At 37.5% G+C, this 24355-nt stretch overlaps 1 protein-coding gene across 1 annotated transcript in view; it reads left to right on the top strand.

Annotated features, from left to right (window-relative positions):
- dysc (whirlin protein dyschronic) overlaps nucleotides 1-24355 on the top strand; it is a 250246-nt gene that overhangs the window by 541 nt on the left and 225350 nt on the right. The window lies entirely within an intron of this gene.

A 24355-nucleotide genomic window follows, 5' to 3' on the forward strand; every position in this document is an offset into this window, starting at 1 on the left:
TCTGAAGGTAGACGAAATTATTGGGGATCATCAGTGCGGGTTTGTACGTAATAGGTTAGCTACTGATCTTTTTTTATTCGCCAGAGGGAGTTAAATAAGATAATACTTATGAAATCCTGTGATTTAGTCAGGAAATAAAAATTGTACAATATTCTCATCGAGTTTGGAATAACCATTGAACTAGTTAGGCTTATTAAAAACGTGTTTAAATAAATCGTATAGTAAAGTCCGAAAAGGTTAACATTTGTCTGACACGTTTCAAATTCAAAATGGTCTAAAGCAAGAAGATGCTTTATCGCCATTGCTTTTCAGCTTTCCTTTAGTAAATACACTATTAGGAAGATCCAAGAAAACCGGGTGGAACTGAAATTGAATGGGACACATCAGCTTCTGGTCTATGCTACTGTTATATATTGGGGGATAACATTAAATAACATAAAGGGAAACATAGAAGCTCTAATTGACTGCAGTACGGAAGCTGATTTAGAAGTAAACACAGAGAAAACCAAATACATATTAGTATCTCGTCATCAGCAGACAGGCGGGCAAAATTATCTTAGGGTGGCTAATAAATCCTTTGAAAGGGTTACAAAATTCAAATATTTGGGAACAACAATAACAAATCAAAATGACACTCATGAGGAAGTTAGGAAGAGACTAAATTCCGGAAATGCTCACTACTTCTAAGTTAAAAATATTTTGTCGTCCTGTCTGATTTCTAAGAACCTGAAAATTAAAGTAAATAAAACAATAATTTTTCCTGTTGTTTTGTATGGTTGCGAAACATGGTCTCGCACTCTGAGGGAGGAACGCAGATTGCAGGTGTTTGAGAACAGGGTGTTGAGGAGGATATTTGGGCCTAGGAGAGAAGACGATGGGGCGTGGAGAAAACTACATAATGATGAATGAGATGGGCGGGGCATGTAGCGAGCATGGATGGAAGAAGAGGTGTGCATCAAGTATTGGTTGGGAAGCCTGGGGGGAAGAGACCTCAGGGGAGACCTAGACATAGATGGGAGGATAATCTCAGCCGGGATCTATGGGAGATAGGAGTTGAAGGAGACTGGATTATGTTGGCTTAGAACAGAGTCCGGTGGAGGGCTTTGGTTAATTCGGTGATGAACTTTCGGGTTCCATAAGCCACCCAGAAGACATAAATCTTCATACTCACCGCTGGGAAAACCTCAAATCTTACACGTTACATTATTTGTTTGTAACAGCAAACTACAAGTTGCAGTCGGTTTTGTGCCTTCCTCAGGCTCTGTTTAATAAGCAATTCATTACGTAATCTATTATGATAGGACTACTAGTTGTCCATGGTAAACCAACTTATGTGTTAAAATTACATCTGATAAAAATTTTGGCCCAGTTTGACTTGATTTTTCTTACTATTGCAAAGAAAAATTCCCATTAAAATTTGCCATATAAAGTCCCATGGGTTGTTAAACAACTCTCTCAGCGCGTAAGACATATTTGTTGCCGTAGATCTAATGCAGTTTTCTAACTGGTGGTTCGCGAACCACAGTTGTTGTTTTTTTTAGATAATTCATTAAGGATTACGGTTCTTTCCAAATGTGTATATCTTAAATTATTTACTGTAAATTTGTGTGTAATTTTGTTTCAGAATTCTCAATTTTAAATAAAGTATTTGACTTCTACTGATGAATGCCTTCTGGGATGTTGCGCCATGTAGTGTGATAGAAGTTTACCGACGTTTCGGAAGTGTTTACTGCCTCAAACATTTAGGGCGATTATCAGTCTGCTTGGCGCAGAATCACAAAAGAGTCATCTTTAGACTCACCGTCGTAAGAACCTGAAATCTCACCTCGTTTAGTTCTATACTGTAAATAAACAAGTTGAGACAGATAATAATAGACCTAATTAGGTTTGAAGATTGTTTGCGCTGTGTGATGTAAGACGTCGGATACTGGTCTCCGGAAAACGATCCGTGAGTTGGGGAAGTTGGAGGTCGCTGTTCTGATGTATTTTTTTTGCACTATATAACTTATTTGTCAGTGTTTTTGAGTGACGTTCAATTATAGCTTCATCCTTCATATGAGTTCTTCCTAAGGCGATTTAATTTCTGTGTCACCCTTGAAACTCTCTTCACATTTTTATATTTTATCTGCCCGTGTATATGTGACCGTGAGTGTTCAAATATCTTATTCTATCTCCTTATGTCTTTTTACCCAATACGCATGTCACTACCAAACGTTGAACATTTTTTTGCATATTTTTAATTTTACTTACGAATATTGTTTTATAAAGATACGTATTTTTCCATTTATATGAATGCCCTTTTGTATTTAGTGTTCTGAATCAGTATCACCATTTGGACCTCTAAGACGACGTACATATTTAATATATTGTTTTTGCTTAGATGATATTCCTCGGATTTGACACCTGACCCCGTCCGTTTAGAGGTCATACTTTTCGTGTTATGAACAGATATGTTCATATAAAATTGTTCCACTATTAATTTTAATGCGGAACGAGTTTTACACATCTGCGACACCCGTTTGCGCAAAAGCCTATTAAGTTTAGTAATATTTCGTTCTGAGAGGGAGGAGTGACTGCAGAGAACCCCGCAGGCCATCATTTACAAGGTTAGAGCATTTGACACTGAACTGCATTAATTCAATTGGATACACTGTCAAAAGCAGCGATGTTAGTCCTATTAATTTAGAATTTTTGTTTTATTTGTGTTTGTTGTTATTTCATTATACTTTCAGACCTGCCAAATTTTGAAACATGTCTTAAGAAAAGTTCTGTTATGTCATCGCATCAGTAAATAACATGTTTTATTTTTCCGTCAGACAAAAATATTCTCTTTCCATATTTTCGCAATGAAATGTTTTTTTCTAAATATTCATATAACGTATTAATTCAGTCCATGGCCGACTGCCCTACCCTGCTAACCGCCTGGGTTCAGTCCAAAGTTACATTTCAGTTCCTTTTCAGACATCGTAATTCTTAGTAAGTTCGTCAAACACGAAGTTCATAGGACGACATTCTGTATGTTTAGAACTGTATTTTTAATTTTTATTTATTTAAAATTAAATAAATTTAATCTAGAACATAGAACTGCCCACAATAATAATATTATATTTCATGTTCGCCAGTTAGGTTTATAGTATTGATGATCATTTTGCAATAACCGAGATGTTTAATGGCATGTTACATTATTGTGATTATAATTTCTTCATGTGTGAGAGGTCCACGTTCGTATCTCAGTCAGGATACTGACGATTTTAACATATTTCGCGGTTTTCTTCAGTCAGTCTTCCCAAATTAATTTATAATAAGATTGACTCTCCATAAAGCTATATGATCTCTGTAGTTGTCTTATAATTCGTTCAGTGTGTCAAGAGAGAACCCACAGATTACAAAATTTTGTAATCGTGGAAGTGTTCTCACAATAAATTTTCTTTTATTAGTGCTTCTGTAATTGTTAAGTCTCACATTATTAATACAAGGATTATGGCGACAATTGTGATTTTTCAGAGATAATGGTTATAAAGTTAGGTAATTATAGGGTCGTGGGGTATAAAATGTAAAACTCATAGATTTAGTAACATCCTGCCCTTGTTTTGCAGACCCTTGTATGGATCTCTTATATTTTGTAAATTGTTTGGATGGGAAAAAAATTAATCACTTACATCTGTTAAAGTCATTCAACTTTCAAAATTCCGAAGGCTGATATGATATCGACCCACCGACAATCGAAACCAATGTCATAATAAATACATGAACATGAGTTTTTTTTATTTGTAGCGATTACTTACCTAAAATAGCTCTCCGACTCCTTAAAGAGTTGTTCTTGAAATGCTATAGACATATGAGTATAGACATTTAGTGATCTGTATTTATACAACAAAACTAAGCTTCTATTTTGTTGTGAAGCAATATCTGTTTATAACGAAAAGATTACATGCCTACACATTAACGGGGCAGTTTCGTGGAGTTATCGTATCTGATTTTGTAAAGGAATTGTCGGAAAGTGAGTTATATCTCCGGACTGCTGTTGGATTTTATCATAATTTTGGAATATTTAAAATATTTCAGATTGTACATATTTAAAATACAAAATTATTTTCAAATTCAACAAAAACGGAGTTCTTTTGTTTCTTGGTACTGATTTTTTTTATCTTCGTCCCTTATTTTTCACTTCTCCACATTTCTCCGTCACATTATTCTCATCAGCCTTTGCTAATGTATACCTCTTTTTAGTTCACGCATAAAATTGTCGAATACACGTAATTCAAAATGAATTGTACTATTTAATGTTAATCTAAAAATTTTATGGGTAAAAATATTGTTCGAAACATGCGGTTACATGAAAGAATACGCAAAATATCAGTCGTTTTACGCATTTAATAATTTCACAGATTTTCCCCGAGGCCATTACGCGTTATTTGCTTCGGAAGAACTTAATAAATAGCATTCATCACCAGGTTGATACTTCAGTGAGATATATTATTCCGAAACCTTGGTAACCATCTTCAATAACACACGGCGTCACAATTCAGCATGGACTAACATTTGCAGTCTGATTTGTATCTGTAATGAGGATTGAACATACGTCACTCGGCATTTATGCTCTGGTTTACTTTCAGCAAGCCGGAGCACCGCTGCGCTTTTCACTACTGGTTTGAAATTACCTCTGTGCTATTTTTCCTAGAGTCCGTCAACAAACTGCATGTTTCAAGCTCATAAAGAAATCGCATTACGTTGCATACGGACAGCGGTACCCACGCGAATGTAAACAGTTCAGAATTTGCAGCGTAGCAGAGTTAGAAACGTACTGAGAACTTCATGCCACGTGATAAGAGGGTGTGTGCACTTGAACCACGAAATTTAGTGACGTCGTTTATAGTCGGTGGATTGGGAGAGGTTTGGTTAAGGAAGATAATAAAAGGAACGCGTTCATGCAATAACGCAACAAAAGTTTGCCGACTTGTTAGAGGGCCGCGTAACAAAAGCTGTTGACAGCATTCCAATAGAGATCAGTGCTACTGTCGTGTCAGGGCGGTCCAGGGCAGCATTTCGGTGCTTTCTTGAGTGCCTGGACTCCGCCCCTGTACTTCTCTTAAGGGCGGTGACATAAAGAATAGACTGCATAGACTAAAAAGGGGGTGTGAACCCCACTCCATCCCCATAAAATTTAAGATGTGAAGGATGCCCCCTAGAAGCTGAGAAAAATTATGTTGGACTACAGTCACAGACTGTTCAGTTATTTTGTTCCTGTGTTTGATGCTGTGTGAATTTTGAGAGATGTTTAACGTTAACTTCGGAAGGTGTAAAGTTATCATTGATTAACAAACAGGACGACCTTATATGGTGAATTGTGAAAGTTTATTTCAGAGTAGAAATGTGAGCCAGTTTTAATTTTAAAATTATACCACTAGAATAAATGTGTCCCCGTGTGTTCGCTCACTATTTAATAGCATGTTTGCCTACGTAAATAATGCTGGATAATTTGAAGCAGGATAATAAGTAAGTTAGTTTTGCAAACGATTTTTTAAGGAGCTGAACGTTGCGTGCTGTAGTCTGCGCATGGGAATAAGGTCGCTTGAGCATGGCAGACACTAACCTGACCTAACTTAAACCAACTCCTACATGGCGCATAGTGGGACAACTTTTCCTTTTTTTAGCTTTCCATGCACATCACTGGACCGCCACGGTGGTCTAGCGGTTAGAACGCTGGCCTTGTAATCCTGGGGTCTCGGGTTCGATTCCCGGCGGTGCCCGAATTTATAACTTGTGTTGGGCAAGGCCGTGGTCTAGGCAACACGGAGTTTTCCTCCGTGGCATCCCAACAATTACTCCATTCACACACAGAAGAAGGCAATGGCAAACCACTTCTGGGTCATCTGCCAAGAACGTATATGAACAGGTCCCAGTCCGAGAAAAGGATGGAAGGATCCTGTTCATAGTATGTCGCCAACCTCCTGTAAAGGAGACGGTGTAATAAAGAAGAAAATGCACATCACTAACCTCGTCTAACTTAACCCAAACTAACCGAACTTGACGAAATTCAACATCAGCCCCTGAGCAACTGAATATTGCAAACTGACGTCTGCGCATGCGAGATATTCGTTTGCACATGTACGCCACTAACGTGATCTAATCTTACAGCATTTAACCCGGCATGAGAAAATTAAACAAAATCTGCCCCTTGTCAATGTCGTCTGTACATGCAGAGATGTTTGTTTGCTCTTGCACATCACTAACCTCGTCTAACTTAACCAAACCTGTTCCAACTTGACCAAACTGAACGAAATCTTCACTAAAGGCGCGTTCTCACAAATCAAGTTTAATTGACCGATTATAGTTGATCAACAAAAGTTGAATATGACTTGAATCAGTTTTTGTTCACACATTTCAATAGAAACTGATCAACAGTTTCAGTTAAAAATGGCGTCGAAAGCAGTTGTGCGTGAAGTTGTACGGATAGTAACTGTTTTGTTAAAAGAAGAACTATAAACAATTTTATTTAACATGAGCAAAAATCGTAAGAAACGTCGTTTTTGGGTGAGGTAATGGATATTAAGAAGAAATCGATTCCTCTGTTCCCATTCCACTTTTTTTTGATTTGCAAACCAATGAATGTTCTTTTTTATACATCGTTCTAATCCTCTTAATTTTGTTCTTCAGATCAGCAATTTCCATTTCTTTGACAATAGAACCCAAAGCATTTTCTCTTGCATCTTTATTCTTATATTTATCCAGTCGGTTGTTCCAAAGACAATCATGCTTATGATAAAGTTCTAAGAATTTTAGCATCACACTTTCAGACCACTTGAGGCTCATTTTCTTAACTAAAAACACAACACAAAAAACTAAAAACAAAACACATGCACGAGTGGCTTGACCAGTTGAAAGCGAACTTGACAATCAACTGAAGTTCACACGTTTCAAGACAGGATTCAACTTGAAAGCAAATGGCGGATGACTCATCACTTGAACGATAAAGTTTGATTGGGTCAAACTTTTCTTGATCCACTAAAAAGTTAATCAACTCTACTGAAACAAAGGTTCTCACTACAGATTTCATTCAACTTTTGTTGATCAACTATAATCGGTCAATTAAACTTGATTCGTGAGAACGCGCCTTCAGCAGCTGAATATTCGGCTTTGTTGTCTGCGCACGCGCAGATTGTGATTTGCGCATGCGTACAACTATTCTCATTTAACCCAATCCAATCTGACCCAATTTGACCATATTCAACGACATAATTCCCTTAGACCTAGACGTAGATGGGAGGATAATGTCAGGCGGGATCTATGGGAGATAGGAGTTGAAGGAGACTGGATTTTGTTGGCCCAGGACAGGGTCTGGTGGAGGGCTTTGGTTAATTCGGTGATGAACCTTCGGGTTCGGTAAGCCATCTAGTTAGTTAGCAGCTGGCCATTGCGCGTTGTGGTCTGCGCATGCGCAGATGGTCGTTTGGAAATGCTTGTGTCTAACGCTACCAAACCTCCCACCCTAACCTAACATGACGCAGTTCAACTAAATCTGCACGTTAGCAGCTTAACTTTGTGTATTGTTGTCTTCGAAATCACAGATGTTAATTTTTTCAGGCGCTACAGTCAGCTCACCTATCCTGACGCAAATTTATCCGAATTAAACAAATGCTTTTATTAAAGCGGCAATAATGTATTGGAGGATTCAGATATTTTGGCATTAGTGTATCCCAGAATTAGTCTGATGATGTTAATAATTATACGCTTGCATTTGTACTTTTGTCCTTTTATTTAATTGGAAATAAATGATATATTAGGAGCGGGGATAGCTCAGTCAGTATAGTTAATATACACCAGGCGACCAGGGTTCGATCCTCAGCAGGAACATTGGATTTTTCCTCTAGCCTCTGGGGCCCATCTAGTCTCCTGCCCAATGGGTATCGGGGTCCTTTCCCGGTGGTAAAACGCGACCGAGGCTTGATGGAGGTCTAGTGCCGAGGTTAAGAATAAGTATGACCTATATATCACTACCCCAAGCGCCTACATGGCGTACAACGAGACAGATTTTTATAAAGGAAATATTACTTTATAAATATTAAACTATAAAGTATGTTAATAATAGTTTTTGCATCTAACCACCCACAACTTTCATTTTATGAATTATGTTTATGAATGGACTCGCGTAGAATATATCCATTGCTGAATTTTGGTCAGGTGCTAACATTTTGCACCTTTAATATCCCACTGATGGATTATGATTTACCGCTCAGAAACTTTAATGACTGCAACGAACAGGCTTTTCCCACGATAGGTTTATGAATACGTTTATTGAATAATTTGATAAAGTCGACGTGAATTTATACTTTTGATTTCGAATCGCTGCTGTCAGTGCTTATTTGTTTGAAAAACTTTCGATTATCACCTTAACTTCAGCGAGAATTATATGAGGCCTGAGCCGATTTGATATATCGACGCTTTTTTACACTTTAAGGTAAACGTTATAGCCGAATTCGGTTGTTCATAGTTGAAACGTTTTCTGAAATTGAACAGATCAAGTTGCAGCTTTAGACTACGGAGACAAATGAGTAAACAGGAGGGTGTGGCCATGTTAATTGGAAACATGTTTTTGAAGATAGGGACCAGTAGCGGGCCTCTGTGTAGGCGTTAATGAATCTTTGGGTTCCATATAGCCGAGGAATTTTTACTAGCTGAGTGATTATTAGCTTTTTAAATCGGGTTAGAAGAGTTCTGATATTTAGCGTCTGTGCCGTACCACGGCATTTCCGCTTCGAGCGATGTCTGCATCGGTTGTGGCGAGTCACTGCGTGTTATCAGCGGTGGTAAAGGGAAATGGTATTTACTCACGCATGACTCGATTGATGATGTGCTGGTCTCCCTTACAATGAAGAAGATGGTTGTTTTATGGATTGTTGCACACTATGTAGTTAATCAACGTTTTAAGAGTTCTTTGCTGCCTCCATCATCAGAGTGATGAGTTACTCACGTTGCTATAACCAAGAAGACAGCCACCTTCATATTCAGCGCTGTGAAAACCCTCTATCAACGTTACCATAATACATAATTATTTGCGTAGAATGAAATTTGGAGAATATTTGGTCATACGAAAGAGCAAGTAATGGAAGGAAGTAGAAAATTACATAATATGGAACTTCAGAATTTGTTCTTTGTACCAGTTACTATAAGGATGATGTTATAACGGAGAATGCTTAGTCTGTGAGTAATGGATACAAAATTTATTTAAGGTACCAGAAATTTCCAAATAAATTTGAAGATTTGAAAATAATGGGAGGACAATAATAACATTGGTTTTTAGAGAATAAGGGTGTGGAGGCGTGGATTCAGCTGACTCATGGACAGACGGAATTTCTTTCCTACTTCCTTTGTCGCAAATATTCATCATAACCTCTGGTCATGTCAAAATTTTCAATAAATAACATCCCCTACATTATCGTGTGTAAATAGCTGGAAATCGTTTTATTTATAAAAGATGTCATATTTTTGTAAGAACATTTCAGGAACATTAATGTAGAAGCTTCAGAGATCCAAAATTTAGTGTTGACAAGCTAAACAACTTTCAAGGAAGAACATGTGTCACGGAATTAAAATTATTAAATATTCACACTCTTTAAGCTTGAAACAAAAGTTTTACTGTAAATAGTTCGTAGTTTCTGTAACAATAAGACTTCTCTTAATTATTAAGGACAAGCAGCTAAGAATAATTAGGCTAAATGTACAACGAAATTCTAGAAGGACTTGCGGTGTGTGTGCCCACCCCACACTGTGACATGGACCTGCCCCGTGTCTTACCACGGGTAGCTAGCTGTCTGCTGATTTCGAGTATTGACCGAAATGAAAGCGTCTTTCTGGCTTTCTGACCGGCCTAACACGCATATATCCGGATCAATATCAGTAGACAAAGCAGCAGCGTGTTCTGTCAATTTGTCCGTCTGCTTGTTGTTCAATCGGAATTAATTCAATAACGAAAATCTTCAACGCACCACATTCATGCCCGTAGGATTAAAAATTGAAGGGAACACATAACAGTGATGGTAGAGATAAATTATATATTCTGTTGTTCTGAACGCAACATTTTAGTCGGAAATCTGAAGGGAATGGATAACTCTGTAGAACTAGGCGTGGATTTTAGTTTCCAGTCTCGATAATGATAAAATATTGCTTATGTCACACTATGAGTCTTGGTTCTTATCGGACAGCCTGAAATTTAAATTGGAGATCGGCTAGTTTGTAATTTGATAGATTTTGAACTATTTTCTTCAGTGTCACATGGAAAATATTGTGAAAAATGTATGAAATAAATTAGAACTCCTCTTTATGGAGGTGTGTCAAAAGTGTGTTTGCAGACTTTGTGTGCGTGTTCCCAAATAATAGCCAAAAATAAGTTTCAATGTATGCCTTTATTGCCAAGTATAAGGACAGGGATGTTTCTTTATAACAGATGCTCAAAGGTTGCTCCTCCATTCTCCACACATGCCCGAGCACGACGTACACATGACTGACGAATTCGTTCGTACACACCAGGGTTTCATCGAATCATCTGGCATAGATTCTGCACATGTTCCCATAGGTCGTCATCATTGTTTATGAGTGTTGCATAAACGACGGACTTCAAGTGACCCCACAGATAAAAGTCCAATGGAGTTAGGTCCGGTGACCTCGGTGGCCATGCTAGTGGGCCACCACGCCCAATCCATGGCTGAGGGTACTGTTCATTGAGATGATATCTGACGCGATGGGAGAAGTGTGTTGGGGCTCCGTCGTACATAAACCACATTTGTCTTCTTGTATTCAATGGTACATCTTCAAGGAGACGTGGCAAATGTCTTCTTAAGAATCGCCGATATGAAAGTCCTCTTAGATACGATGGATGCATGTGTGGACCAATAAGCATGTCGCCAACAATTCCTGCCCAAACGTTAATTGAAAATCTTTGCTGGAAGCTGGATTCACTTTGACATAAAGTCATTCCTTGAAACTTATTTTTGGCTATTATTTCGAAAATTAAACACATGCGACCCCATATTCATAGGATTTTTTTCTTATTTTTGATCCTGGAACACGCAAACGAAGTTTGTAAACATACTTCTGACTCACCCTGTATATCCTTTCCAATTAATCGCTCATAATAATTTGACTTTGTTCTCTGAATATTTTCTACATCTTTACAAATGTTAATACGATTAGAATCATTGTACAATGATGGGTCTCGAACTGCAACATGTACAGAAGAGTGAATTTAATTTTAATCCACGTGAATTACATCATACGAAATCTGTGCCCCATCACCGCCATTCTTAGTTGTAAACTGATACTTTTGTTGACTCATTTCGTACTATTGGCAAATTACGCCTTCTTGCTTCATTTGTCATATTTCGTAATGACGTCACGTGAGGGTATAGTCATTCATATGCGTGGCCCTAAGGAGACTGTAGGGAGAAGGCTGTTTTGTGCTACATACCATGTACTAGCCATCTTAACCGGGGTTAGCCTTTTTCAGAACCATTGTTCTTATCTACTTCTCGGACCGCAAGGGTAGTAGATACAAACGTCATAGAAATTTATTAAACACACTATAAACTTATTATTGCAAACATGTTTAAGTATTACCAAGTTTGTGTAATAAAATCGGTTATTAATGAGGCAGTTAATACAGCTTTTGCGTGAGGTTTGACTTCTGTTGTTTTGATTCTTATGTGTCCAAGTTTCCGCCAGTGAGACGCGTTTTAGTTCCTGCTTTTATATTTCTTATTAAGCTGGTCATTTTCTAACTACAGATTTGGTCAAATAGTGTTTTATGACACAAGGCAACTATTTTTTATCATACAGTGTAACACCATAGTATTTAGTAAATAATATAAGCGGAGCGCGTATAGAGAACCCTTGATCTGAACCAAGATTCTTAGAACTGGTAAAACTCTCGACATCCACAGACAGAATTTACGGTCACACCAGGTAATCTGTATTGCTGGCAGACAGGATCGTTGGGATGTGAATTTGATTAAATTAAGATCATATTAAATTATGATACTGCATGTTTGGCAAATACGTGGGACGTGGGTCTGAGCTGATTTAAACAAACCACAACACAGAAGTAGACTGCTGTGTGCGCCGATCAAGCGGCTACACTGTAATCCTGTTTATGCAATGTAGCCAGTCCACGGTTCCTCCTCCGACCTGTAATTCTCAAACGAATGACCGACGTCATCTTTAGAATTTGAGGCTTCTTGTCTTGATGCCTTGATTGGTTATATCCTTGCTGCAAGGCCTTCAGGACGTTAAGGGACGATTTATTAAAACTATTGTGCGAGTATTACATTTCTATTTTTACCCAGTTAATTCACACAATCTTTGATGTCATGCTCTGTAGACGTTGTTAGGAACTATTATTGAATTATACTTCATCTCATATTATTATTATTAGTGTTCTGTCTGACGACAGGTCCATATGAACAGGAACCTTCCATCCTTTCCTCGGACTGGGACCTGTTCATATACGTTCTTGGCAGATGATCCAGAAGTGGTTTGCCATTGCCTTCTTCTGTGTGTGAATGGAGTAATTGTTGGGATGCCACGGAGAAACCGGGGAATCCCCCGGAGGAAAACTCCGTGTTGCCTAGACCACGGCCCAACACAAGTTATAAATTCGGGCACCGCCGGGAATCGAACCCGAGACCCCAAGATTACAAGGCCAGCGTTCTAACCGCTAGACCACCGTGGCTCATCTCATATATATATATATATATATATATATATATATATATACACACGCACACACACACACACAAAATATTCGCCCCAAATTACATTACTGATGTGCTACTGCGTGTTATTTCTGTAGGTAAGTCAGAGCTTGTGAGAAACCTTAAACATGATATGAGGAGGATTTCTATGTTTAAGGAAAGAAAACCATAAAAATTACATCTATAAACATGCGCAATGCCAGAAAACACTTTGATTGGTAACATTGGGTTTCGTAACAACAGCACATATCCGGTTTTTGACCTCTGTCTTGTAGCGATGCTGCTGTTACGTTAAGCCGATCTACCGGAATTTTTTTTTTTACTTCCCAGCTGGCCAGGTAACTTGCGTCATCAGTTGCCATGGTTACGGACTCACGAACGATGTATCAAGGAAGAAGCTCGCTTCCAATCAACAATGCCCCCCGTAGCGCCTACAGAAGTTATGGGCCCTGGTCACGATGCAAAATCAGTGGACTGTCGTGATAATGTGAGGACTCCGCCCTTTTTCAATTAGGATCCCCATGTGGTAGGGGCACTGACCTGTCAGTATTTCAATTAACAGAGACTGTTCGTTTGTTCGATCAGGATCTGTTAATTGCACTCTAGATCTACCGGCTAATTGACGATAAGTAAATGTCAGCTGCTTTATTGTGCAAAAGTAGTCTTTATGACAGAAATCCTGTCTACGTCGGTATATAATATTAATAAGGGGACAATTAAAAAGTAAAGGTAACATTATTATAAGACTGGCAAAATAATTACACAATAGTAAGAGATGTTTTCCTGAGTAATCATCATTATTTTAATTTCATGTTATAGAACAGCCCACACGTTTATTTATTCTATCATTTGGGCCATGATGTATTCTGGCATCGCTACTTCCTATAAGTGATGCTGAGTATTCTATTGTCCCGGATACGCTGATCAAACTGGTTCTTAACCTCAATATATTTTAGAGTCGATCAGTGGTCGCCCGAAACGACACCCGTTTATCCTTATTTGAAACTTTCCATTCAAATTTAAACATTCCTCTGGACCATATAATACCATTGCATATAAAGTTTGCGCCATTGAAAGCGATTCCAACCTCCCGTTACTGATCTAATTTCTTGCTGTTGTTAGCTCGTTATATAATGCGTAATTGAAAAGCGCCTTTTTAATAATAAACACTCCTGATGATTATTGGCTCTTTCTTATAATTTAAAGTAATTAAACATATATCGTAATCCCCAAACACATATTTGTAGATTTAACTGCGTAGAAACAATTACAGATTTGAAATTGGCCCGGAAGATAATTTAAAGTCGATTTTCCTGGAATATTTCTCAGTTCTGTTATTGAACTTTAAATTTGGTGCTTTTAACGCCAAACTGTCTCAACAGTTTTCTATAATAATGGCAACTGTAGTACTTTTAGGTGTTTGAAGTCCGTCTGTAACATAACTGATGCACGGGAACAGCTGAAATATTGATACCCCTCTTCATATTGTGACATTCGCCTTCATGTGTCGACTGTCTGCTTTACACTGTTGTTCGAGAAGTTGCAGGGTGAGCACGGCGTACTGTTGGCTCTGCTTAACTGGCCAAGGACGAACAGAATTGTAATGATAGGACATTAGCGGCTTTTGAATTTGCTGATGAATACAGAAAAAATGTAACCAATACGTAACCAGATAACAAGGTAATTATTTTTTGTGGTTTAGGATGTTTGTCATCACTTTTACTAAATGAATGTTACCTTTAAGTTTAAAATCGGTTATCGTTCCATATCGTATCCAATAGATTAAACATTAAAATATATAAACTCTAATTTTATCATTATTTTTATATGGTTATGAAACTTATTTTCTTACTGTAAAGGAAGAAACAAGCTTTAGGATGTTGAAGATCAAAATTCCAAGACTAAACGTATGAGAGAGAAAGTAAGAGGTTGCTGAAAATACACGATAAAGGAGTTAATAATTTTTACTTTTCGCCCAGGTAATTTGTTGTTTGTCTAAGTAACAATAGAGTTTTATAGAACACTATAAACCTTTAAGTTAGTCGGCAGACTTTAATAGTAGGTTCATGAAATGTGATTAAACTTATTTCTTTGTTGTTATAGAAATCCACATTTTTTTCCGTTTATAAAGCAATCATATGCGAATTCCCATTTATATAATATAATATTTACATCTGATTTTGATATGTTGTAAAATGTTTTACCAGGTTTTACATGTCCTATAGAAGCCACCCTGTTACATGCCAATGTTGGCACTTTGGGGAGAGGTGGTATAGTTACCATTTATTCTCAGCGGCGGCACTAGAATGGTGTGAGGCTAGATGTACTATAGTTTTGTTGAATTTAATTGAATTACCTACAGCAGGGTTTCTCAACCTTTTTCGCTGGCGTACCACTAATTCTAATTTAACACATTAAATGTACCACAAACCAAATTCGTTAAGAGAAAATTTATTTATGCTAATATTATCTTTTGATTCTCTTACTTAGTTAGCGTACCACTCAACATTGACTTGCGTACCGCCAGAGGTACGCGTACCATAGGTTGAGAAACCCTGACATACATTATGTAATAAAGTATACAAAGGATGGAGTCTGTTACATAATTTCTTTAGAGGTTTTATAAAAAAATATATAACTTTTGAATTATTTATATATTTCATTATTTTTCACGTCATGCGCAGATGGGTAACTCCGGTCTGATCATACTAACAGTAATAAACGAAATCTGTCTAGGTCTGTAAGCCTGAAACATTTCTTACAAACACTTTGATGTACTAGTCGTCGTTATAAATTTAAAGACAGGTTTATTGTAATATTAAGTAGGATTTGATGTTCTCACGGCGGTGAGTAATAAGATGGGATTTCTTCTGGGTTGTAGCGCCGTGTAGTCTGATAGAAGTTTGCAAACCTTTCAGAGGTATTTGCTGCCTCCATCATCAGGGCGATGGGTACTCAGAAGACAGCCATATTTTTGTATTATTGTTGATGCCATAATAATTATCACTTTTGTATATTTATTGTTGAGAAACTACAAACATTTACGTCAAGTGTCAGGATACGGCCGGAGAGATTGTCTCTCTTTTGAACCCCCAGATTCCAGGGATGCTAGGAGCAGAACAGTGCTGGGATCTAAACGATATATCCGTAGACCCTGACATACTTTCATGAGATTGAAAATAAGAGATCTTCATTATAGGAGGCTCTAGAGTGTTAAGTTTCAGAGGCCTTGCGTAGGAATGGAGCTTTGTTACGCGTTTCCTCAGTTTCTTGTCTCATTTTACTCTTTTATCGTCCATTATCTTTTCGTCTCCCATTCGTCCCTTTTTACTTCAAATCCTTCACGCTCGGTAGGCTGATGCTGTATTCTATCTCAAATGGCGCCTGTGTTTTATTTAGGTCGCTTCTGGAAGTCGATATGCCTGCCTCGAGTATCAGAGTTCGCATTTCATTGCATAACAATGTGTCAAACATATTAATTTACATTCGTTATATATATGGGCGCCTTCATTTTTAATTTCTCCTAATTTATAGGAAATTTATTTGGCCTACGTATAGCAGTTTTTGACACGAAATAAACTACAATTCGTATGGACACACTTCCCGTCTAGGTGAGTTCATGTCGTGTTCATTCTGTGTAAAGAAGTCACATGGCCCCGGGCAAAGTAAATACATGCTTATGATTTTGGTGGGTAAAAATTTGACCTAGGCGCAGTTACGAGGATGATGTAAAAGGATATGGGAAATGGGTTTGGGTAATGTGGATTGGATTTCCTGACTGAGAATCGAGCCTAACTAACTAAATCCCTGGCAGTAGAACCCGCAGGTCCAACACGGACAACACTAAAACCCGCCACCAGCCACAATCCTGAGCCAACTTCATCCATTTGCCATCCTCACAGCGCAACTCCTAAGATCCATCTTGATGTTATCCTCCCATCTGCTTCCTGGTCTGCTCAGTGATCGTTTTCCAGAAGAATTCCCTACCAAAATTCAGTATGCACTTGTCACCTCCCCTATGCGTGCTAAATGTCTATTCCAACAGAACCTCCTAAATTTCAATATCCTCACTATGCTAGGTGCCCTGTAAAATTCACGTAGCTCCTCGTTATACAATATTCTAATTTCCCCATTTATTTCATCCTCTTAGGTCCAAATATCCTCCTGAGCACCCTGTTTTCAAACACTTGTAATCTGTGTTCTTGCTTCAAGGTAAGAGACCATGTTTAACAACCATACAAGACAACATACAAAATTGTTATTTTATATATCCTGATCTTTAGTGCCTTGGATAGCGAACGAGATAATAAGAGTTTTTGAATTGAATAAAACTAGCGTTTCCTTAACGTATTCTACTCATTTCTATTTGTTTTTGTTGTATAAAGATACTTAAATTTTGAAACAATTTCAAATGATGTGTTACTTATACTTATGTCCCGCCACTGTTGCTGATGTTGATCCCGTCTTGCGCCCATGTATTTACTTTTGTCTACATTTACTTCTAGGCCTATTTCTTTGTTAGCCTGTAGGAGATTTTCTGCATTCTTGGTTATGGTACCCACACCATCCCCCAACAGATTTACATCATCAGAATAGGCAAGTACCTGGTGCAGACCATTCAATTCGAGCCCTTCCTGATGACGTGTGTTAAGGCAAAATTAAAAAAAGCATTGGGGATAAAGCATCCCCCTGTCTTAGGCCATTGTGCACTAAGAACGGATCCGACAGAATGTTACTTATACGATAAACTGCTAGATACCCCGTCCATATACATGTTAATTAACCTAACAAGTTTCTTTGGTATTCCAAACACAATCAAAATGCCGTACAGTACCTCTCGTGCCTTCCTAAAGTCCACAAATAGTTGGTGAACTGACCCATTACACTCCCACTTTTTCTCTAATATTTATTGAATGCCAAAGATCTGATCAGTAGTTGACCTATTGCAGCGGAATCCACATTGATCGTCCCCGATAGTTTAATTCATAAATGGCGTTAACCATGCAAGAAAAATATTCGATAAAATTTTGTGTGAAGCTGACAAAAGAGAGATACCTCGGAAGTTACTGCACTCGATTTTATCCTTTCTTTTATGGATAGGGGTAACAATTAATTCTTTCCACTGTTGTGGTAGTGACGGATATCTGTTCGAACGGCTGTTTAATGATAGCTAATCAAATTTGTGTATTTCGGACTATCCTCTTTCACTCATTGGGAAGATGCTGTTTTATATGTATTTTAATATTTTATTTGATGATATGTACATTGCATTTGTAGACGTTTCCAAGTACAGTTGTCTTTGAAGAGAGATGACTTGAAGTTGGCCTATCCGCTCAGGAAATGAGAAGGACTTGACGACCAATTCCGAACAAGCCTTCACGCTTTCAAAGAAATTTAAAGTCTAAAAATGATGGTAGTGACGTCATTGAGATGCCAGATAAAACTAGAGATACAATGAAACAATCTCCTAGATATGGGTAACAGCTCAACACAAGCGAAATAAAGTATCTGAATAAAGACTAGCAGAAACTGCAGTGACATGACGGTTTCCGTAAAAAATGCCTATGATTGATAATTTATCTTAAATGTAGTCAAGAAGCTAACACTGAAAATAAAGGGCTAATTAGATGTTAGATCCTGCTAGGATTGAACGGATAATTAAGTCAGCACGAAATTTTTTAACAGCTTCAGTTGTTTTTTGGACAATAAAATTTAGTAACTTGGATTAGTATGACAAAACAATTTTAAGAATGCCATATAACTCAATTAAGTACGTAGTTAAGTCTTGTTAATGTTCAGTTTAAGAACTTTCAAACCACTTCCGTGTCGGAAAAATTTACGTATCTATTTTAGGGTGTGAATGAAATCGCTAAACAAGTTGGCATTAGAAGATTCTATAATACTAACTGTTTCAAAGACTCCTGGACATTTATATGTGCTTGCCTCTTAATTTATGGTGTTTTATTTGTGAATTAATTCATATATTCATTCATACATTTGTTTATTCTTTCATAAATATAAGCACTCCTTTATAAACATATTAAATTATCTGTAACTCAATTAGTTAACCGTTAATCCATTTATTTATTCTGTTATCATTTACTATAGCTTGTTCGGACATAATACAATGCATTTAATTTTAATTGTAAGCGTCACTACGTCGAATTTGCTTTTACTTTATACTAAATTTGAAATCTCTCGTTGTCCTTATGGGTTGTGGAGTTATTGTAAACAGAATTTTATTATTCTGTTACGATTCCCTTTCTACTTACATTTATTTAATTATTTTGTATACATTTCGTTATTTGTTGCTTTTATACCAATGTGATTATTTCGTAAGACTCTGCTTGTCCCATTCTTCTGTTCCTGTAGCCCAAACATTTCCTTTTGTTATCTGGTCATTGTGTTTGCGGCCATATCCGGTGACTTTGTGTTTCCATTCTCCGTACAAACCTATCATTACAATTGGAAGGACAACGGTTACGTAGCGCTTTGAATTACGCTGCATGGGAGTGGACATTATTCTGATGGAATGATTTTACAATTAGATAAGAAAACCAAAAAAGGAGGCCAAGGCCCGACTTTGGGCTGTCGCTCCATAGAAGAAGATGAAGAAAACCAAAAGAAACACCGCAGACATATTGTATTTTTGTACATATGTGCATAACTTCTGTAAAAATAATTCTAATGGTAGGGAGGTCCTGATTATTTGACAGCATTTTTATTTCTGAAATATCTCTGAGGATTTATATTGAATTTGATACTGGGAGACTTAAGAGAAATCAATTGTATTAGTTTTAGTCAATATATGTCCACTATATCTTATAATTAAAGATCAAACAGAACCTAAACTTTATCAAAAAAAATTCCTATCATGTAAGTACAAAGATTAACATAAAATACAGATCTCGTTACGTTCTGCAAATTCTGTTTGAGATATTTTTCGATCCGATCAGTATATTTGACGGAATTAATAACAAATTATTTTGTAATTTTGTAGTTTTATATACATGGTATTATTAGTTCTGAAATAATATTAGGAGCAAATAAAAATCAAGGACGTAGAGGTTTGCTGAAGAGAAAATAGCGCAATTTGAATACGTAATCCTGAGTGGAGTACACTTTCATCTCCAGCCTATTGGTTGTTCTACCGTCCCTGTAGACTGTCTAACCTGATAGTACATTGCAATCATAATAACAGCAATGGAATATAGACTATATAAAGTTGGCGGAAGTTAGGATAAAGGTTTTAATAGGAAAATGTTCGCCATAATATCTTCCCAGAATTATTATGGAAAATCACTGTGTTGTGGTGACCACTAACGGCAAGTATTCGGTGTACAGTACTGGAATTTTGATAGTTTCCGTTAGTTGTTGTTCCTTGGCTCTACAACCCGGTTGTGGGTCTTCGCCGCCTCCATTTTCGGAGGTTTCTTGGCCTCGAAGTGTGCATTTATGAATGAGTGCCAGAGCCATCTAGTAGTTAATCAGGAGACTTGGTTGAGAAATTGCCGCTGAATTTTGCTTACAAATCATGCTCCTAAGGGTGGCCACACACGCTCCGGCTTGCCGGAAGGCCTGCCTTCCAAGTTAAAGCCGGAAGGTAAGCCTCAAACCTCTGAGAGTCCTCACACGTACAGACTTTGTGGCAGGTTTGTGCTCAGTCTTTTTATTCTTCAGTCGATGCTACAACATGTTCAGTGAAGACGATGCGATTTTAATCGGTCTTGCTGTTACTTTAATGTTGAAAAATAAAATAAAATTGAAACTTTCTAAGTGGGTCAGAAGTTGGTTAGATGGATCAAAACATTCTCACATAAATTTGTTGAATGAAATTCGATTAGAGCCGACGGACTGGCATAACTACTTGCGAATGGATGAGGACACATATTTGGAACTGTTAAACTTAGTTAAACTACGAGGATTTGAAGTTTTCTGTTCTTGTGTTATGAGCAGTCTCCTAGTTATGTCCCCCAGTAACACTTTGGTTTCCAAACACTGTGTATAGAATCAGTAGTTTCTGTCATTTACCACGCGATCACTAGAACTCCCCTTTCATCAAAGGGACACAAGTTAAGGACCTGACTGCATTTCTTAGACTTTTGGTGAAAATTGTGGCAAACATTCTTGAAGTTATCCCGCTAACTTCCATATATGTAATTTATTATTCTTGCAGAAGTCTGTAAGAGGTATGGTGTCCACCTTACATCAGCGCTGTAAATATACAAACGAGATCATCAGTATCAAGTCATGATGATATGAATGTTGCATCTGTTCTTTCATCCATCAATCCACCCGTCCGTCCGTCCCCTCAAACTTCAAGACTCATAAATATATATTACTTGGAGTAAAATGATTTTAAGCCCGTGTAAGAAATTCTCCTGTGAACCAGTACCCATGGTCTGCAATGCAATAACCAATCCTCCAACCACGCAGTGTTACTATAACCTCAACTTACATCTTTTAATATGCTCATCTTACGGTTGCCTGGTAACTACATTGATTTTCGTATTTTTATTCCTTGAAGTGAAATGATTTTGGCGTTTATGTCTTCTGACATTGAACTAATTTTGCCTGTCTACATTTTTACTTTAACAGTTTTTTGTATTAAGTATGTCGGCCAGTATAATTATGTTACGAGGAGTTATATAATTGCGATTATACTTACATTTATCGTTAGCTTTGTTTTATCAACGAGGTCCAATTGGACGAGATTTGTTTTTTACGTGGGTAAAGTAGAGATGGAAAGTAACTTCATAGAAAGCAACAGTCAGGTACTTTCTTGAGTTATTTCTATCAGTCTGCCCAATTTATAGACTTATTTAATGATTTATTGCAAATGTACATAAGTAATTCAGTGATAGGTCACTCACTGAATACGGACCGCTGTACGATCTTACACCTGACTGATTTATTCGCTAGCCCAGTCACTCAGTGACCCAGTTTTTTCTCAGTAATTCGTTTGCTGTCTTAGTCGCTCATTCAAACACTCACTGGCTCAGTCGCTCGCTGCTTCGCTCGATTCCTCGATTCCCCTCGATCAGTAACTCGCCCACTCATTCGTCTCCCATTGGCTCGCTCATACACTCATTTACTGTCTCACTCACTCATTCGCTCGCCTGTAGAGAGAATCGAAATCATTCGTTTAGTATAAAGAATTCATATCAGTTTCGGCTAATATGACTCCCGCTGGCAGTTGAACGACAAATTCGCAGTTGCATTGTTCTCTCGCTTTGTATTTTACTTCGGTGATGTAATGTTGAGCAGTGAAGGACATAATTTATTTCAGACAGTAAGAAATGTCAAGACAGAGCAGAATAGTAGTCTTCTGCACTATGTAATTTAGTTTGGTAGGTGGTTGCCAAAATTTCGGAGGATGAAATCTCTCCATATTCAGGAAAGAAGCACATATTTACGATGAAAATGCCCATCGGCTTTAGATTAGGTAAGCGAGGAGGCCGTGCAGTCGGCTTAATTAGACCAACCCACTGAATAGGGAATCGGGTCGTTTAGAAAAACATTTTTACTCACTCGCAGCTGGTCTACCGCGTTTCTTTGTTTTTCCTGAACCTGTTTTCTATCTTTTGCTTCTTAAAACAGTGAAAAACATTGCCTTCGTTCAGCACTAGTAAAATTGTCATTTTGTTTTGTACTACCGAAGCTTTGTATATGCATTAATAGATGCGATCAATTAACCATCAGGTCTTATTTTAGCTATAAGACACTTAACTTTGCAATATAGACACACACAAAATAATTACAACCTTCAAATATTCCTCTTTGAAGTCCATTTTCTTCTATATTTAGTGTTTTATCGCTACCTTTCTTTTCTAAAGTATAAACCAAAATTATTCTTTATTCTTCAGTGATTCTTTGTCCCTGATATTTGCAATCTTCAATTCTTTACTTTATAAAGACATTTTACAAATGCTGCAAAAAATCGTGTTAGTGTTCACAAACAGTTTCCTATTCTCGTTACATTTGGCGGGTAATACGCTGTTATTAGTACTTACACGTTAAATAAACACGAACTCAATGGGAAGGTTTGTCTACCGCTGACATAAACATATTTGGTCTTCATATCGATGTAATAAATACACCTTATACCAGGTAAGTGCAATTTAAATTTTGTTGCAGGCACTGAAATATGTGATGCTTCTTTTTTTGAGTATATTTTTTTAGGTGTCTTTAGTGTTTTATCTTGCCTCAGAGTCGGAATACTTCAGAAATAGATTAAAATATTGGTAAACGTTTTTTAAAATTAAGTCGTACGAAAAGGAGGATTTATTGGACGAATTAGGAATTCAAACAGCTGAGTGTTGCGTGGCGTGTTCTTTCTTGAGTGCCTGAAAATGACAGTTGGCACATAATACCAGAGACGTTATACTTCGACATCAGGAATCTGACAGCTGACAGTTGTGAAAATTGATTTCTTATGTCGTTGCCCTTGAGCCTTAGCCTACTTCATTGTCGAGAAACAGCCCTTCAGTCCACTGGGAGTGAAAGAATAATTTCGTGTCTTCAGTGAATGACTGGTTGCTCTCAAAGGGAGAATGGAACGGATGCTATGGGGAGTTTACCAATGATTGCAGATAGAGTAGTAGTACTTCTGATATGTGAAGGCCTACTCGAGACCTCTGAAGTCATCGAGGACACCGGCTGTTTCGAATAAGGTTTTCTCTACTTTCCTCAGTCCCTCTAAATGGAGTCTGTCGTAAGGTTCCCTAGAATTTCGTTAAATTTTGTCTCATTCATCCAACTTTATTTTATACATAAGTGACAATTACCTTTGGAAAGGAATCTTGTAAGGTCTTCTTAGTCACAATTATCAAAAATAATTAAATCAGTGTTCTCAAATTGACAATGAATTATATGAAGGCAGGAATATAGTAATTTTTTTGAAACGTCGAGTGTGTTAACTTATCCTTCAGATAGAAAATTCAAGATAGGATTGATTTCTGTTTTGTTTATAAAAAAATAACTGCATTATGGATATTTTATGCTTGACAAAAAATATCAGTCTGGTTATCTGTCCCATTTGTAAACATGTTTTCGAATCCAACAGATAGTTGCGACTGTGTTGCTATTTTGTATTGCGCGTAGTCTAAATAATGCCACTTGAAAATTGTTTAATCATTTGGAACACAAATATACGGGGCTGGCGCTTCGAATTGGTATGAATGCTAATAAACATACATCGCATAACTCTCCGAGGCCTAGCGGAGATCAAAGTTACACCATGACATGTGTTCCCCACCCACCCCCATAATGACTCTCTTTGTTTCAATATCACTAGCTCGTAATTGCCGTTGTGTCATTTAAATTTTTAATTACACTGAAAGCTACTGCCAGTTTCCGGCTCCCGGCCGAAAGTGCATGTCTCATGGCCAAGCGCCGTAAGGTTTTTCCGATACGAGTCAAGTATTGCTCCATAAAACCAATAAAATAAACTTTTCTTTTTTACGTAGCAGCTCGTGTCGGGAGCCTAGAAGTGACAATTGCTTTCAACTTTAACAGTGAACGCACTTCTTACCCTACGTCACTTTTGGAAGTGCATGAGTATTATTCTGAAATGCTAAAGATTTGACTTCGAGCGCGTATCGAGGCAA

The sequence above is a fragment of the Zootermopsis nevadensis genome, unplaced genomic scaffold (genome assembly GCF_977971745.1).
Source record: "Zootermopsis nevadensis isolate Lab colony 2312 unplaced genomic scaffold, Znev_1.0 Znev_ptg000022l, whole genome shotgun sequence".
Classification (NCBI taxonomy): Eukaryota; Metazoa; Arthropoda; class Insecta; order Blattodea; family Termopsidae; genus Zootermopsis; species Zootermopsis nevadensis.